Raw genomic sequence first — 14,493 nt, forward strand, 5'->3', positions numbered from 1 at the left:
TGTAAATTTCGCTAAAGCATTTGGCCTTGATGGAGTATATTGCCAAATTTGTCCATCTTTATCAAATATTACCCCCTCACTTCTATCTAAGGAAGATCCCAAACTACTCCTTCCCTGCGAAGTCCCTTGGGCTCCCTCCAGCCTTCGACTCCTTCCCTCCTGTGGGAAGCTAGAAACAGCTTGCTGCTGCTGAGGGGTAACCTGGAAAGGCGAATGGGAAGCACTTTGTTCTCCCGTGTTTTCTTCCCTTTCCTCTACAGGATCAACTTCACCTATAGGGGCAGACGCTGCCCTAGATGCTACTGCTAAATCCCTTCTTGCGGACTCATACGGGGATGCCAAAGCATTTAGGAAGCTCCTCTTCATCTTCCAGATGCAGAGCAGTTTTTTCAGTACACATCTTATAAGGGGGTGGTTTTAAATTCTTTCGGGACTCTTCTTCCCAAGCAGCCAAACATTCAATCCCCCCACAATCAGACATTTTGAAGAGTAAATTAAATAACACATCAATTGTTGGGGTGTCAAGTGCAATTTTACAGCATTTTACATGATGTTTTAAAGCATCCGGCTCTCCACTTACCATCATCTTGATGATAGGAGCGCTTGGATGCAACTTTGCTACATTTAACCCTGTTTTTTTTTTCTTTTTTTAATAATTTCTTTGCCCTTTGTTTTGTTAACCCAAAAGTATTCATTACCGGTAAAATATTTTTCTCAAGCAAATTTCCCATTTTCTTTATATTTTATGTTTTTCCTGTTACTCTTTTCAGAAATGACAACAGTTCAGAGCTCCGGGACTAAGAGCTCTACTTTTTACTTCTTCCGGCTGTGTACCAGCAGCCCAGTACATATATTGAGATATCTCACTTCGTTCTACTCTCAGAAGGACGTCTCCTTTCTGAGTGGTAATAGGCTAGTCTCTCTCAACTCCCTATTCCAGAGAACATACAGCAGGTCATTCACCCATTTGTGGCTATCCGCTGAAGGCAAACCTATCCGCCTTAGGACCACAAACGTTTCTCAAAAAATCACACAAAAAATTCAACATTCACCACCTTCTATTCACTCATAGAAATTGTGGTACCTGCATTTTACACATCCCTTAATAACACAACTATATACATTGTCATTTCTGAGAGTAAGAAGTACGTACTTTTGCATGCATCAACTATAATTGGTACCATTATTTTTTCAGTAATCATACACAGACAGAATGCATTGAAATCAAAAAGGAACGTGTTACCTTCTGTATTCCACAAGCCTCACCCGGCTCCTCAAAACCGCACAGAAAGACAGTACTTTATAATAATGAGAAATAAAAATTTTCTCACCTGAGGCCTCTTTGTTGTCCCTCCTGTTGCGGGTTGAGAGCCGGTGGTGGAGAAGCAGATAACAAGAACGTTGTAGGGTCACCAAATGTTAAGTACAGCCTTGTAATAAAAGACATTCGAAGATTGCATTCGGTCTGAATATATGTTTACTCAGAAAATCTCCATACAGAGGACCACTCCTGGCAAAATGAGGAGTGATGATTATGACAGGGTACACAGCTTTTTATGAAAGGATGATCACATTACAGTTTATGACTGGCAACCAACCAGAATAGAAACTACGCAATACATTCCTGGATAATCTGTTTCATATTTCAAATGGTCATTTTGGCGCTAATACAATAACACAATAACAAATTTAAAGGTCATTCTGACAATTTGGCAATTTAGATATTAATTACGGGAAAACTTCGTAATAACATTTGGAAACAATCATTTCGGGGAAATATTGTGTTATCATGTCACTTGGCTGAACATTGTAAAAAGATATAAGTGAATAACAGGATATGTGTTGCAATATCAGAAGTACCCAAGAATTGAGAAACATTTTATAAAAAGAAATACTTTCATATATTGAAGGGGAACTCTAGACTATATACAGATATGTGTTGCATATGTCTTCATATCTTGACACTAGCAAGGCCCAACCTTGCGAAAAAAGACAGTTCAATGTCAACAACATAAAAAGAAGAATACGGCACCTGGTATTCCAACGCCATCTCCGCCATCTCCCCTACGGCACCTGTTATTCCCAGACGTTCTCCCATCCTGGTATTAACCAGGCCTGACACTGCTTAGCCTCCGAGATCAGACAAGATCGGGTGCTTTCAGGGTGATGGGGCCGTAGGTGATCTCTTTGGGCACTCTCGACCCTCTTGTTAAACGCCAAGATGGTCACCTTGGGAAACAAGCAAAAATAAACAGGTCAACACCAACAACATAAAAAGAAGCCTACAGCACCTAGTATTCCCAGGTGGTCTCCAATCCAGGTACTAGCAAGGCCCAACCTTGCGAAAAAAGACAGTTCAATGTCAACAACATAAAAAGAAGAATACGGCACCTGGTATTCCAACGCCATCTCCCATACAGGTTCTAACTAGGCCCAACCCTTCTTAGCCTCAGAGATGAGAAGAGATAGGGCTCTTTCAGGGTGATGCTGCTGTAAGCGATCTCTTTGTGCACTCTCAACCCTCTTGACAAATGCCAAGATGGTCACCTTGAGAGACAAGCGGAAAAAAAAAAAACGAATCAACGCCAACAACATAAAAAGAAGCTTACAATAACTGGTATTCCCAGGTGGTCTCCCATCCAGGTACTAACCAGGCCTGACTCTTCTTAGCCTCCAAGATCAGACAAGATTGGGTGCTTTCAGAGTGATGTGGCCATAGGCAATCTCTTCAGGCACTCTCAACCCTCTTGACAAACACCAAGATGGTGACCTTGGGAAACAAGCTAAAAAAAAACAGGTCAACGCCAACAACATAAAAAGAAGCCTACGACACCTGGTATTCCCAGGCAGTCTCCCATCCACGTACTAACAAGGCCAGACTCTTCTTAGCCTCCAACATCAAACGAGATCAGGTGCTTTGAGGGTGATGTGCCCGTAGGCAATCCCTTCAGGCACTTTCAACCCTCTTGACAAACGCCAAGATGGTCACCTTGGGAAACAAGCAAAAAAAAACGAAGTCAATGCCAACAACTTAAAAAAAAAGCCTATGGCATTGAGAAATCCCAGGCGGTCTCCCATCCAGGTACTAACCAGGTCCCAACCCTGCTTAGCCTCTGAGATCAAATGAGATTGGGCTCTTTCAGGGTGATGCAGTCATAGTAGATTTTTTTCAGGCACGTTCAACCCTCTTGACAAACGCCAAGATGGTCACCTTGGGAAGCAAACAAAAAATCAAGTCAACGCCAACAACATAAAAAGAAGCCTACAGCACCTAGTATTCCCAGGTGGTCTCCCATCCAGGTATTACCAAGCGTGACCCTTTCTAGCCTCTGAGATCAGAGGAGATTGGGTGCTTTCAGGGTGATGTGCCCATAGGCAATCTCTTTGGGCACTGTCATCCCTCTTGAAAAATGCCAAGATAGTCACCCTGGGAAACAAGCGGAAAAAAACAGGTTAATGCCACTAACATGAAAAGAAGAATACGGCACCTGGTATTCCAAGGCCGTCTCCCATTCAAGTACTAACTAGGCCCAACCCTTCTTAGCCTCCGAGATCAGAAGAGATATGGTGCTTTCAGGGTGATGCTGCTGTAAGCGATCTATTTAGGCACTCTCAACCCTCTTGACAAATGCCAAGGTGATCACTTTGGGAAACAAGCGAAAAAAAACAGGTCAACACCAACAACATAAAAAGAAGCCTGCGGCATGTGGAAAACCCAGGTGGTCTCCCATCCAGGTACAAATCAGGCCCAACCCTGCATAGCCTCTGAGACCAGACGAGATTGGGCGCTTTCAGGGTGTTATGCCCGTAGGCAATTTCTTTGTGCACTCTCAACCCTCTTGACAAATGCCAAGATGGTCACCTTGGGAAAAAAGGGAAAAAAAACAGGTCAACGCCGACAACATAATGAGAAGCCTACAGCACCTGGTATTCCCAGGCTGTCTCCCACCCAGGTACTAACCAGGCCCATCGCTGCTTAGCCCACGAGATCAGATGAGATTGGGCTCTCTCAGGGTGATTTGGTCGTAGGCACTCTCTTTGGGCACTCTGAAGCCTCTTGACAAAGGCCAAGATGCTCACCTTGGGAAACAAGCTAAAAAAACCAGGTCAAAGCCAACAACATAAAAAGAAGCCTACGGTATCCGGTATTCCCAGGTGATCTCCCAATCAAGACACTAACCAGGCCAGATCCTTCTATGGTCTTTCCAGGCAGTCTCCCATCCAAGTACAAACCAGGCCTGACACTGCTTAGCCTCTGAAATCAGATGAGATCGGGTGCTTTCAGGGTGATGTGGCCGTAAGCGTTCTCTTCAAGACACGCCCAACCCTCTTGACAAACGCCAAGATGGTCGCCTTCAGAAACAAGCGAAAAAAAACAGGTCAAAGCCAACAACATAAAAAGAAGCCTTTGGCACCTGGTGTTCCCAGGCGGTCTCCCATCCAGGTACTAACCAGGCCCGACACTGTTTAGCCTCCGAGATCAGACAAGATTGGGCGCTTTCAGGGTGATGGGGCCGTAGGTGATCTCTTCGGGCACTCTCAACCCTCTTGCCAAATGCCAAGATGGTCACCTTGGGAAACAAGTGAAAAAAAACACCAGGTCAAGGCCAATAACATAAAAAGAAGCCTACGGCACCTGTTATTCCCAGACGTTCTCCCATCCTGGTATTAACCAGGCCTGACACTGCTTAGCCTCCGAGATCAGACAAGATCGGGTGCTTTCAGGGTGATGGGGCCGTAGGTGATCTCTTTAGGCACTCTCGACCCTCTTGTTAAACGCCAAGATGGTCACCTTGGGAAACAAGCAAAAATAAACAGGTCAACACCAACAACATAAAAAGAAGCCTACAGCACCTAGTATTCCCAGGTGGTCTCCAATCCAGGTACTAGCAAGGCCCAACCTTGCGAAAAAAGACAGTTCAATGTCAACAACATAAAAAGAGGAATACGGCACCTGGTATTCCAACGCCATCTCCGCCATCTCCCCTACGGCACCTGTTATTCCCAGACGTTCTCCCATCCTGGTATTAACCAGGCCTGACACTGCTTAGCCTCCGAGATCAGACAAGATCGGGTGCTTTCAGGGTGATGGGGCCGTAGGTGATCTCTTTGGGCACTCTCGACCCTCTTGTTAAACGCCAAGATGGTCACCTTGGGAAACAAGCAAAAATAAACAGGTCAACACCAACAACATAAAAAGAAGCCTACGGCACCTGGTATTCACAGATGGCCTCCCATACAGGTATTAACCAGGCCGTACACTGCTAGGCCTCTGAGATCAGATGAGATTGTGCGCTTTCAGGGTGATGTGGCCATAGGTGTTCTATTCAGACACTCTCAACCCTCTTAACAAATGCCAAGATGGTCATCTTGGGAAAAAAGTGAAAAAAAACAGGTCAACGCCAACAACATAGACCCTGGCGGTCTCCCATCTGACCCTGACCCTTCTCAGCCTCTGAGATCGGGCTCTTTCAGGGTGATGGGGCCTTAGGCGAACGCTTCGGGACATACTCAAAACTCTTGACAGATGCTAAAATAGTCACCTTGGGAAACAAGTGAAAAAAAAACAGGTCAAAGCCAACAATATAAAAAGATTCCTACGGCACCTGTAATTAGGTACTATCCAGGACGGACCCTGCTTAGCCTCTGAGATCAGATAAGATCGGGCACTTTCAGGGTGATGTGGCCATAGGAGATTTCTTTGGGCTCTCTCAGCCCTCTTGACAAATGCCAAGATGGTCACCTTGGGAAACAAGCGGAAAAAAAAACATGTCAACGCCAACAACATAAAAAGAAGCCTACGGCACCTGGTATTCCCAGTCAGTCTCCCTTCCAGTTACTAATCAGGCCCGACAATGCTTAGCCCCCGAGATCAGACAAGATCGGGCACTTTCAGGGTGATTTGGCCGTAGGCACTTTCTTTGGGCACTCTCACCCTCTTGACAAACGCCAAGATGGTCATCTTGGGAAACAAGCGAAAGAAAACAGGTCAACGCCAACAACATAAAAAATAGGATTTTTATATACAGCTTACCTGTAAAATCCTTTTCTTGAGAGTACATCATGGGACACAGGAGCTTCATTACATAGTGGGTTATATAGGCACCTCTGGTGATTGGACACTGGTTAACCCCAAATTAAGGACAATTCCTCCCCTATATAACCCCTCCCATATGGGGGGCACCTCAGTTTTGTAGCAAAGCAATAGGAAACCATGTAAAACCCAAGAGGGGTGGGAGCCCTGTGTCCCGTGATGTACTCTCAAGAAAAGATGCTCAGATTGAGGGGAGGGAGACACAGATCATAATATATAGACCGCCAAGGACCGGAGGACCTAAACTGCAGCCTGCAGTACACTGCGCCCAAAGGCGATATCCTCTTGCCCTCTGACATCCACCTGATAGAATCTGGTGAATGTGTGGACTGATGACCAAGTTGCAGCCTTACAGATCTGAGCCAGGGAGGCCTGGTGATGCACTGCCCAAGAAGCACTTACAGCCCTAGTTGATTGCGCTCTCACTTGAAAAGGAGGGATCTTCCCTTTAACACTATAGGCCTGAGAAATAATCTGTCTAATCCACCTTGAGAGAGTGGATTTTTTTTTTTGTTTTCAAAAGTATTTATTAGGAAATAATAAACAGAATCAGAAATACACAGTGGTAGAGCATGTCTAAACATACAGAACAAAAGACGCAGATAACATAGTGAGCATAACATATGATCAAAATTGAGTGAATATGGCAATACAAACAAAAAAGGAACTGTGAAATCCGCATGGATAACATGAGTATTAACATATGAGATAAAAGATACCACATGGTTCAAAAAGAACAGAATATTTCTGAAGAACTGAAAGAGACAAAAGGAGGAAAAAAAGAAAAAAGAGGGGGGGAGCACCCAAAGATAAAGAAAAGAAGAGGAAATAACAGGATAGCAAAGTAAAGAGAGAGGAGAGACCAGCACAGTTAATGTAGGAGTCTAAAGATAGACCACGGTTTCCATTTTGCATCGTACAATGGGATTTGAGAGAGTGGATTTTGATGCCGCCTGGCCCTTCCTAGGGCCTTTCGGCAAAATAAATAAGCAACCAGTTTTCCTTATCTGAGCAGTTGCCTGAAGATAGATACTGATTGCCCTTACCACATCCAAAGTGTGCAAAGATTCTTCTTCTGCGGACTGTGGGTCCGGAAAAAAGGATGGTAGGCTTACATCTTGATTCAAATGGAATCCTGAAACCACCTTAGGCAGAAAGGACCTGTTGGGACGCATTACCACCAGGTCCTTATGAATAATTAGATACGGTTCTTTACTGGAGAGAGCTGCTATTTCTGACACTCTTCTAGCCATGGATATGGCTACCAAGAAAACCAATTTTTTAGTCAAAAGAACTAACAAAGCCTGATGCAAAGGTTCAAAAGGTTGCCCCTGCAAAGCTGAGAGAACCAAATTCAGATCCCATGGGCATACCGGAGGTTTGACTGGCGGCCTTATCCGCATAGCCCCCTGGATGAAAGCCCGCACCAGGGAATGTGATGCAAGTGGTTTCTGAAAAAACACTGACAAGGCCGAAATATGCACCTTGATAGTGCTTACGGCCAAATTCATTTCTAGGCCTGACTGGAGGAAGGCCAAGATCCTGCTAATGACATACTTTCTAGGATGACATTCCCTGAGTTCACAACAGGAAACATATGCCCTCCAGATTTTGTAGTAAATAAGCCTGGAGGCCGGCTTTCTGGCATTGACCAGAGTAGAAAGGAATGGCCCCGAAAGCCCACGGTCTCTCAGAATGTGGGTCTCTGCAGCCAAACCGTCAAATTCAGACTGTGTAAAGCAGGATGGTAAATTGGACCCTGTGAGAGCAGATCTGGCCAGAGAGGGAGGATCCACGGCCTGCCTACTGCCAACTTCATGATCTCTGCGTACCACGGTCGCCTGGGCCAAGCCGGGGCTACCAAAAGAAGTGACTTTGTTTCCCTCTAGACTCTTCCCAGGAACCGCGACAGAAGCGGGCACAGGGGGGAAGGCATAAATCAAATTGTACTGATCCCAGGGAACTGTCAGAGCATCCGACCCCTGAGCGAGTGTATCTCTTGTCCTTGACACGAATTTGTCCAGTTTTCTGTTGAACCTGGACGCAAACAGATCTACGTCTGGAGTACCCCACCTGCGACATATGTTCCAAAACACGTCGGGGTGCAGAGCCCATTCTCCTAGGCACAACTGCTGGCGGCGCAGAAAATCTGCCTGCCAATTTTCCACTCCTGGAATGAAGACTGCAAAAAGGCATGTTCCATGCCTTTCTGCCGAGACAAGTATGCGATTCACCTCTTTTTGCGCAACCAGACTCCTGGTACCACCCTGGTGATTGATATAGGCCACTGCTGTGGCATTGTCGGACTGAACCCGAACAGGGAGACCCCGTAGTCTGAAAGACCAGTTTATGAGAGCCATATAAACTGCCCGGATCTCCAAGACATTTATGGGCAATAGCTTCTCGATCACAGACCATTTCCACTGCGAGCACATCTCTTCCAACACTGCTCCCCAGCCTGTCAGGCTGCCATTTGTCATAATAATCTTCCATGGAAGAGGAAGAAAAGTTTTGCCTTTCAGCAAATTCTCGGTTTGTAACGAGACTCTTAGACTCATTAGACGAGACTCTTGCGTTTCCCTGGGGATAGAGGCATAGGAAGATCCAAGGACTGGGGCTTCCTGTTCCAAGCCGCAAGGATGAATTTTGCAGAGGCCTTGAGTGGAACTGGGCGAATGGAGCGGCCTCGAAGGAGGCGACCATTTTCCCTAAGAGTCTCATGCACAACCGAATGGGGGAAGATCTTCTGCCCAGAATTAGGCGCACCAGATCCCCAATGGCCAAGGCTTTTGGCCTTGGTAGAAACACCTTGCCCTGAGCAGTGTCGATAACCATACCCAGGTATTCCAACCTGGTAGCAGGCTGTAGGGACGACTTTTCTAGGTTTATAATCCAACCTAGGCGTTCCAGCTGTTCTAGCGTTCTGGTAACACTGTGGTTCAGGAGCGCTACTGTTTTCTCTATGAGAAGCAAATCGTCTAGATAAGCCATGACGGCTATACCCTGAGCTCTTAGGTTTGCCAAGAGAGGGTCCAGAATATTTGTACTCGAGGGGCCGTAGCTAGCCTGAACGGCAAGGCCACAAATTGAAAATGGCGCCGCTCTACCGCAAACCTTAGATTCTTTTGGTGTGTGGGAAAAATTGGCAGATGGAGATATGCATCCTTGATGTCTATTGATGCCATAAACTCTCCCCCTTGCAGGGAGGAGACCACAGTGCGAATTGACTGTATTCAGATGGACCGGATGCGTAAAAAACGGTTCAGATCCTTCAGATCCAGGATAGGTCTGACACTACCATTTGGCTTTGGAACGGTGAAGAGATTCGAGTAAAACCCTGAACCCTGTTCTTTTGGGTTCACTTCTACTATCACCCCCTGGGATAGTAAGTGATCTAAGGCCAGAAATAGCGGTCTTTGCTTTACTGAGTCCCTGGGGATCCTTGACCTTAGCAAGCAAGAAGGTGGAATCTCCTGAAACTCCAGCTTGTAGCCCAGAGATACCGAAGAGACCACCCACTCATCCCGGATCTCTTCCCGCCAGGCTTCTGCAAACTGCAAGAGCCTTCCCCCCACTTGGCCGAGCGGGGGCACCCCTTCACAAGGAAGCTTTCAGGCTCTGCTTGGCAGGCTTTTGCCCCCAGGATTTCTTCTGCCCCTGGGCCCGACCTTGAGCCTTTCCTGTAGAGGGGGGTTGAGAAGGCCGTCGCCACTGCTTAGAGCTTGATGCTCCGGGAGAGAGAGCACGCCTAAATGATGGACGTTTGCTCCTTTTGACTGGAAGGAGAGTAGATTTACCCCCTGAAATTTTTTGGACGAATTTTTCTAATTCTTCTCCAAATAAACGTTCCCCTTTAAACGGGAACCCAATCAAATGCTTCTTGCATGATAGCTCAGCTGCCCAATTCTTTAGCCATAGGGCCCTTCGCATGTGTACCAACAGGAGAGACAAACGAGATGCTTGTTGGACAGAATCCAAAATCGCATCAATCATGAAACACAGAATTTGAGGTATTTCTGCATAATTCTCCACTTCCTCATTGGGAAGGAGGCCAAGCATCTGCTTAACCTGTTCCTTGAGGAACTGACACAACCCCACAGCTGCGACTGTAAGTTTCACTACAGTGCCAGTCATGGAAAAGGAGGCTTTTAATAATGTTTCCAGCTTCTTATCAGTTGGATCTTTAAATGCCTGAGCATTATCAAAAGGACAGGTCAAGTTTCTATTCATGCAAGAAACAGCCGCATCAACAGATGGGACCCCCCATTTCTTGGTGAAACTTTCCTCCAAAGGCTAAAGCATAGAAAACCTTTTAGGAGGAGCAAACAGTTTATCAGGATGTCCCCAATCCTCATACAACAATTTATCCATTAAGGGATTAATTGGAAAGGAAAAGGCAGGTTGTGGGATTTTCCTGACTCCCAGGGAAGAAACAGAGGACGTAGCGATCTCAGCAGCAGGCATTCTGAATGTGGTATGCACCAATTCAGTATAATACTGCACCTGTTTTCTGAGTGCCAGGGAGGAGGGGACTCTCTCCTCTTTCTCTGATTCATCCGACTGCTCAAGATCCCTGTCCCAAGATAGGGATCTCTCCTCATTGTCAGAAGTGTCATCTGAAAGAGGAATCTCAGCAGAGGGAGGGGATCTACCCCTTTTCCTGCTATCTTTCAGGGAAGCTGAAATAAAATTCATGATTCTCCCTTCAAAACCCTCCAATGTAGCCCTAAGGGAGTCCTCAATGATGTATACCGGGGCTGAAATATTAGGAGAGGCTGCAAATCCTGACAGGGGCACTGACTCATCCTGTGAGGCTGACTTCAGTCTTGCAGGGGGGGGGATGGTAACCTACAGGCGTTTTAAAACCCCTAGACGTAGGCGGTGACTTACCAGTGTCCTTGTTATCTCCCCCTGAGACCCTCTTACGAGGAGACATAGTCCTAAGCTACAAAGCAGAGGTACTAGTACAAAGTGCAATCACTGTTGTGCTTAAAGTCTCACAATAAATATATATGCTTAAACTGCACAACCTGATGCTGAGTAGGTGTCTTAGGTTTGCCTGGATCCAATCCCGTGGGATGCTTACTGCCCACAGCTCCCGTGTCTCCACTTACAGCCCCCTGACGCTCTGGGCTGTAAAACTGCCGCCTGGCGCCTGCGCAGTACAGCGCCGTGCACACCGAACGACGCGGCTTGCAAACACACTCCCGCCTCCTCCATTAGCATGGGAGCGTGCTTGGCGCGCATGCACGAGGACTGCCGGTATCCAGGGGGGAAGGGAATTGCCATCGGAGCTGTCTGGGACCCCCAGACTACGTGGGACCCCTGTATTACCTTCATTGTGGCAGAGATTGCAGTGGAGACATGAGTCATCTGGGAGAACCAGGCTTCACTGAGCGTGTGTATCTGAAAGGCATGTAAGTATGCATCAGGCTGCTCTTACTCCCCCTAGTTGTGAAAACCAGGTAAGACATACAACTACTCAATGAAGAAATCCATAATATAATTTATACAGGATTAACTTCCCTTACCTGTCCTTGCCGCAGGAATTGCTGAAAACAGACAGATTCCAGCCTTCACCCATCACGGCGGGCAGAGTTGTGCCAACCTTCAGGTTTTTTTTGGGTTCCTTCTCAGAAGAACCTCCTACCTGGACCTTGTAAAAGACTCTGCCAGAAACTTTCGTGCCACTATGTAAATAGTACAGTAAGTCTGTTTTTCCCAGAGCCCAGTCTTCCAATAGGAGAGGACTTACAGGCAAAACCTCGTTTCTTCAGATGACGAGTCCCGGGTACCATATCATCTTGGGAGTCAAAATATCGGCCTGAGATATGGATCCTGTTTGTTGTAGCCCTTAGGCCCCCGCAGGGACCTGCACAGAACTTTCTTCATAGCACATGTTTTACGTGACCAACCACCACTGGCGAAGGAAAAAATGAGGTGCCTCCCATATGGGAGGGGTTATATAGGGAAGGAATTCTCCTTAATTGGGGGTTAACCAGTGTCCAATCACCAGAGGTGCCTATATAACCCATTATGTACTGATCCTGTGTCCCGTGATGTATGATCAAGAAATAAGCATACGGCACCTGGTATTCCCAGTCGGTCTTCCATCCAGTTACTAATCAGGGCCGACAATGCTTAACCTCCGAGATCAGACAAGATCGGGCACTTTCAAGGTGATGGGGCCATAGGCGATCTCTTTGGGCACTCTCAACCATCTTGACAAACGCCAACATGGTCATCTTGGGAAACAAGCTAAAAAAAACAAGTCATTGCCAACATTGGAGGCTAAGCAGGGTTGGGCAATCAGTTTCCTTGCCTGAAATAGGCATCTCAGAACTGCCATCTGGCTGCTTCCCGGGTTTCCAACTCAATCAACTAATCCCAGGAGACAATACTTCGCCTCCATCCTTGTGGAGGTTCCAAACACCCGATCAATGGTTCCTGTCACCTCCGTCCAGTAGCAGATCAACTTCGGGCATCTCCAAAACATGTGCATCATGTCTCCCACCATGTTCCCGCACCGGGGGGCAACTTGCGTGCGGCCGTTCGGCCAAATTGAAAAAGTTTACGAGGAGCATAATAAGTTCTATATAATGAGAACAGATGTGACATCCTCTGAGAGGAGAGCCACAATTGACCACAGGCAGTATTCCTGTGGCCAATTATATCTCAAGGGGGGTTTAGTACACACCCCACACTATATAAGGCCGCCAGCGCGGCCGCCTTGTATAGTGTGTTGCGGCGGTCAGGGATAGAGGACGATAGGCAGGGACAGTGTCTTTACTGCTTGGGAACCTAGCACTGTTACAGTGGGTGTTATGTGCCTCCTGCACAGTACACACCTGAAGCTACCCTTTATTACTGGTGTTCAATTTTTGCAATACAGGCATCTGCAGTGCAGAAGTTAGAGTGGGTGTTGTGTGCCTCCTGCACAGTATACACCTGAAGATACCCCTTATTGCTGGTGTTCTGTTTCTGTAATGCAGGAACCTAGCACTGTTACAGTGGGTGTTGTGTGCCTCCCACGCTTGTCTTTATTTTCGGCAGCTGGACGTGTTGAGCCACATCCTGCCGAACACTTTGTCGGATGTGAAAGACCAAGCCCTCCTAATGCTCCTCATCCTCTCTCACCCAGGCTCAGGGTACTAGCCTGTGTTCTGTATACACTAGGCTTTCTTCTGTATACCCTATCCTCTCTTTATACTCTAGCCTGTCGTTTATGTACACTAGAATCTTTGTTTACCTCATAAATGGCTGTGTATATAGAAGGTAGGCTAGAGAATAAAGAAGACAGGCTAGTGTATACAGGACACATGCTAATGTATACAGAAAACAGGCTTGGTTATAGAGAGAGACTGAGACTATTATATTCAGAAGAAAGCTAGTGTATATAGAGAGGCAGGCTGGGGTATACAGAGAGGCTAGTGAATACAGATAGGGTGATGTATACAGAAATGCTAGTGTATACAGAGAGGCTAGAGTATACAGTTATTCTGGGGTATACAGAGAGGCTAGTTTAAAGAGAGGCTAGTGTATACAGAATACAGACTCGTGTATGCAGATAGGCTTGAGTATACAGAGATGCTAGAGTAAACAGTGAGGCTGGGGTACACAGAGAGGCTAGTTTAAAGAGAGGCTAGTATATACAAAGATGTTAGTGTATAGAGAGAGTCGAGTGTATACAGATAGGACAGTGCATATAGAGAGACTAGTGTATACAGAAGACAGGCTTGGGTATACATCCAAGCTGACAGTGTATACAGAAGACTGGGTGGTGTATACAGAGAATCTAGTGGGTACAGAAGACAGGCTGGTGTATTCTAGCTAGTTTTTACAGTCTAGTGTATACAGAACACAGGCTGTGGTATACAGAGGGTTTAGTGTATTCAGAGAGTCTGGTGTATAGAGATGCAAGGGTGTACAGAGAAGCTAGTATATATAGAAGACTACAGCATGCAGAAGAAAGGCTAGTGAATACAGATTAAAGGCTGGCTTCTACGGAGAGGCTAGTGTATGCAGAACACTATCTAGGGTATAAAGAGAGGCTAGATTATACAGAGAGGCTAGTGCATACAGTGAAGCTATTTTATATAGAAGCCTGCTTAGTGTATACAGAGAAGCTAGTGTGTACAGAACAAAGGCTAGACAGGCTATAACGAGAGACAAGTGTTTACAGAGGACAGTTTGGGGTATAGAGAAATGCTAGTTTATACAGAGAGGGCATACAGAAGACAGAAGACGGGCTAGTGTATTCAGAACATAGGCTAGGTATTCAGACAGTCTAGTGTATACAGTCGGCGAGTGTATAAATAAGACTGGCTAGTTTACACAGTGTTTACAGAGATGCAAGGGTGTACAGAGAAGCTGGTATATAAAGAAGACTACAGCATACA

General features: G+C 46.2%; 7 pseudogenes; all 7 read right to left on the reverse strand.

Annotated features, from left to right (window-relative positions):
• Positions 1-2,061: 2,061 nt before the first annotated feature.
• Positions 2,062-2,180, reverse strand: LOC143999158 (5S ribosomal RNA; annotated as a pseudogene).
• A 422-nt stretch (positions 2,181-2,602) lies between these two features.
• LOC143998763 (5S ribosomal RNA) lies at positions 2,603-2,721 on the reverse strand (annotated as a pseudogene).
• Positions 2,722-3,912: 1,191 nt separating this feature from the next.
• LOC143999479 (5S ribosomal RNA) lies at positions 3,913-4,031 on the reverse strand (annotated as a pseudogene).
• A 372-nt stretch (positions 4,032-4,403) lies between these two features.
• Positions 4,404-4,522, reverse strand: LOC143998815 (5S ribosomal RNA; annotated as a pseudogene).
• Positions 4,523-4,624: 102 nt separating this feature from the next.
• Positions 4,625-4,743, reverse strand: LOC143998810 (5S ribosomal RNA; annotated as a pseudogene).
• A 240-nt stretch (positions 4,744-4,983) lies between these two features.
• LOC143999159 (5S ribosomal RNA) lies at positions 4,984-5,102 on the reverse strand (annotated as a pseudogene).
• Positions 5,103-5,795: 693 nt separating this feature from the next.
• Positions 5,796-5,914, reverse strand: LOC143999080 (5S ribosomal RNA; annotated as a pseudogene).
• Positions 5,915-14,493: the final 8,579 nt, after the last annotated feature.

Source organism: Lithobates pipiens, unplaced genomic scaffold (assembly GCF_037356315.1).
Source record: "Lithobates pipiens isolate NorthernLeopardFrog02 unplaced genomic scaffold, aLitPip1_a1.2 Scaffold_19, whole genome shotgun sequence".
NCBI lineage: Eukaryota > Metazoa > Chordata > Amphibia > Anura > Ranidae > Lithobates > Lithobates pipiens.